Source organism: Hibiscus syriacus, unplaced genomic scaffold (assembly GCF_006381635.1).
Source record: "Hibiscus syriacus cultivar Baekdansim isolate YM2019G1 unplaced genomic scaffold, ASM638163v2 tig00116984_pilon, whole genome shotgun sequence".
Taxonomy (NCBI): domain Eukaryota; kingdom Viridiplantae; phylum Streptophyta; class Magnoliopsida; order Malvales; family Malvaceae; genus Hibiscus; species Hibiscus syriacus.
Genome location: NW_024063507.1, coordinates 2,036,703 through 2,041,069, shown reverse-complemented (window position 1 = coordinate 2,041,069; position 4,367 = coordinate 2,036,703). Strand labels below are relative to the sequence as shown.

Here is a 4,367-nt window from a genome sequence, read left to right as displayed (position 1 = left end):
GGATCATAGGAAGGGAACATGTTCATGGATCGATGTTTTCATGTTGTTGAAGTACAATCTTTATCCTACATCAATGCAGAAAATTTACTCTTCCTCTTTTCTGGCTCCAATGTGTGTAAACTTTATACATAAATTGCTGCGACCTTAACGCAGTAAAGGTCCAAAAGTAAATAGTATTAAAAAGAAAATGGGTAAACTGCACATTTGGTAACCGAGTTTTACTCTTTCTTATTTCACTCATCGTACTTTCAATTTTTACAATTTACTCACTGAAGTTTATATTTGAAATTTTTGTCATTCCTTCGTTAAATAATTAACGGCGTTATGACATGATCGTGTTTTAATCAAAATGGCTTTTTAGTCTAAAAACGTTTTTAGGAATTCAAAACGACATCGTTTTAATGTAAGTTGCCATGTCATAACGTCGTTTAATTATTTAACGGCGGAGTAACAAAAAAAATCAATCTATAAAGTTCAGTAAGTAAATTAAAAAAAATGAAAGTACACTGAGTGAAATAAGAAAAACTAAAGTTCAGTTACCAAACGTGTAATTTACCCAAAGAAAATTCATGATACAATAATTTCTGCAGGTTCTGAATAGGTAAATTTAACCAATTTGACAAGAACTATATATAAAACTACATACTTGAGCCAGCAGCGGCTTCAGCTTGGCACTTATTATAAACTAGGAGACACAAACATGTATCATCAAGAAGAAAAATGGTGGCGTTCAAGGGTTGCTTAGGAAGAGAACCTTGCACTGCCCCGCTGTATCATCAGGACTCGTAACTGCATGAAAAAAGTCAATATATTGTTAATTGAAATTAAATCATTGCATTGAGACCATAGAAAAATGAAGACCTATGTGTAAACATAGGAGTTCGAGTTTGAGATAACAACTTACCGGAGTGTCCCACCGTTCTATCTGATTCATAAATTTCATGATCGTTCCCTCCCTAACCGTAAATCATCCAGGCAAGACCATTAGTCGTGTGAAAAAAAAAGAGCATCCGAAACAAAGTTAGACCTAAATGAATATAATGAATCATGTACAGCAAGTTCATAAATTTTTACAAATGACCAACCTTGTAAGTTTTGTCGCCAAAGAAGTGAATTTCTGGAAAATCTTCAAGATATCTCAAGCAATATGTTTTGTCCCAGCCCTGGGGAAAAACCTATTACAAGCAAATTGAAGCAAGAGAAAAAAATCAATGAATCCTCTCGGCATTCTTGGTATTTAAAACGTTCAATCACAAACCATATGCATTACTCACATCAAAGCTTATTTGCCCTCCAATGGAAAACGTCAAGTTAAGGTGAGCAAACTTTTCTCGAAGCACGGAAACCATTTTTGGGCGAATATTGTGAACCTGAAAACCAAGTATTTAGATTTGTTTGAGCATATGCACCTAAAAGTACTGATTCCATGTCTTTTAGATAACAAACACCTGAGGTTTTTAATATTTTATACCTTGTCGTACTTCTCGAATTCATCCCTTTCTTCTATGCTGCAGTTTCGCCCGATTGGAGATACATTGAGCATCCCACTTCGGAATTCTATGAATGTACCCCTACGCCAATGTCACCAAAGAAAAAACGATAAAGTCTCGAATAATTAGAAGAACAAAAAGATTTGGTACCATTATTCCACTCTTCACCTTTTTAATGGGATATCCAAGTCAGCAATATAATGCAGCGTGAAGTTTATAAATTCCTGCACAATCATTTGCAATCAATGAACAAATAGCATACACCATCAAGTTAGCACATAAAGTATTACTGCCTATAATTCACCCACCACTTAAAACATGTTCAAATTCGATAATACATGCATATCACTTCTTTTACTCTAGATATACAAGACTTAAAGACAAAAGAGATACTTGAAATAATTGCAAGTCGAAAATCGATGCAAGCGGCTAACAAACATTAAGGAGTCCTATTGATACTATAAATCGAGTTTTTTCTTAATTCAATCTATTTCAGATGTCAAATGGAAGAGCCATCACATCTAAGAGGGGAACAAATCTAACCTTCAGCTTCTCCTCTCCAAGAAATGACTTCAAGCTCTAGAAAAAAGGAACGGAGACCGAGTTAAAGAAGTGCAGATCAACTTGAAGGAACATAGGGGGGAAAAACTTATTATAAGCTCTTAAATTCACATGATATGACAAGAAAACATGGTGTTCAACAAATAGAACATGGCAGCTATGAGCAATAATACCTGAGTGTCAATGAGTTTCCCATCTTTATGAGCAACAAGCCCATTTTCAGAAAATACATAATCATAGTCATTAATAACTGCATTTTTTTCCAGAAAATGCGAACTATGGTTAATAATCATAGGCATTAAAGGAATAATGAAAACAAGAATGTGAAGAGCTAATTGAAAGCAAACCTGATTTCCCAAGTTGCTCGGATATCTTACTAAGATCCGATCCACCCACCACTCCAACAGAAACAACCTTCAATCCAAAGTAAAACAGTGTAAATTCTCTAAATGAAATTGACACTTAAAAAGAATTAACAAAAGAGAATCAAGAGGGTCATCATAAAAATCAATTACCTTCCTCAGTTCCTTCATGAACTCCAGCATTTCAGGGGTAGCCGTCTATACCATTTAAATGAAAGATACATTAAAATGAATGCCAGTTTCAATTAAATTCAACAAACCCAAAATTCAAAAAGCACATCACTAAAATTTTAAGGATTGAAAAAAAGGAGATTTGCAAACCTTTCTTGGAGCTGTAAGAGTTCCATCAACATCAAACAAAGCAATCAAAACCAGGTTTCCTTAGGGCCATTGAAGTGTCTATTTATCTCACTTCTGCTATTAAAATTGCAATGCTTTTAGTAAAAGTAATCAACCCAAAATCAAAGGATAAAGGGTGGAAATTTAGAGGCACGGAAGTGGTTGAATGATATGTAAATTGTAACCTTTGAATCTTGATGAAGTTTGATAAAATGGGTTGAGACAGTGTACGAGTGTAATGGAAAAGGCAGAGGGAATGAATTAAAAGAAGAGCTTTAATGGCGGAACTTAGGGAACTAAATAATAAGTGTGGAGGGACTGAGTTTTCCCTTAGATGAGATCTGGTGTTTGAGATTTCTTACAGTCCACTTTTACAGGTTAGAATATAGCGAGGTCGTTCGGAAAATTTCTTTTCGTCTTCGTATTATTTCTTTGAGTACCAATCATTTTCGCCCACGTCGGAAGACGAATCAGGCTCCTCCACGTTAGAAGACGAATCACATTCAGCCACGTCTACTATTTTTCTCTATATTGTTTTCATGTCTAATTAGTTAGACTAAGGGGGTGTTTGGTTCAAGGAATGTGAGATTCCCATATGTTTGGTTGGCTGGGAATCTCATTCCCGGTAATGTTTTATTACCAATAGTAGATTTTTTGGGGTATATTACTGGGAATGTCATTACCTCCCTTCCCTTAGGTATTGTAACATTACCGGCGTTTTGGACTAAAATGCCCTTAAATTTTTATTTTTTTTCAAAAATATCCTTCTTCTGTCATTGAATAATAAAAATTCTACGAAGGTTAAATTACAAATTTATCCTTAAATTATTTTAGATTTACAAAAAAAATCTATAATTAAAATTTTATATGAAGTTTAGGGGTTAATTTTTTTTTACCCTTTCATTAAACATTTTTTATATTTTTAATTTTGTAAAAAAAATATATAAATATTATGAATTTAATTTATTAAAGAAAATATATAAATATTTTACAATTTGTAATATTATACAAATATATAATAAGGACAATTTGGTCAAATATACATTCCAATAATCTTTTATTCCTTTAACCAAACACGGTAATCTTACATTCCTGCTAAACCAACCAAACACAAAATATAACATTCCCAGTAATCCTATTCCCTGGTAATTTTTTATTCCCACTGGTAATCTTACATTCCGTGAACCAAACGCACCCTAAATGTCAATAAATGGATGCGACTTCTCCAAAAAAAAATGTCAATAAATGGATTTTTGTTAAAGCCCGTAAATTATAAAATAGATAGTTAATTAAAAGTATAGAGATGATATAATTATAATTATAATTATAATTATTTTTAAGTATATAAGATACAATTATTTTATATTGAGTTAGATTGATAACTTTCTACTCTAAACATTAATTTTAATGTATAAATTTAGGATAAAAATTTATGTTTAATTTATGGTTTGGCGTTTTCGATTCATTTTTACAAAATATACAGATGATACTCTTCACACCCATTACACCCCATCCTTGTAACTCTATTAAGCCCGGAATTCTATTCTGGACCACCCTCCAAACAAAAGCCTCCGCTTTAGGCGGCGCCAAATTAGCCCACACAAGATTCCAAAAC

At 33.0% G+C, this 4,367-nt stretch overlaps 1 pseudogene; it reads right to left on the bottom strand.

Annotated features, from left to right (window-relative positions):
- Positions 1-511: 511 nt before the first annotated feature.
- LOC120193021 lies at positions 512-2,804 on the bottom strand (annotated as a pseudogene).
- Between the last annotated feature and the right edge of the window lie 1,563 nt (positions 2,805-4,367).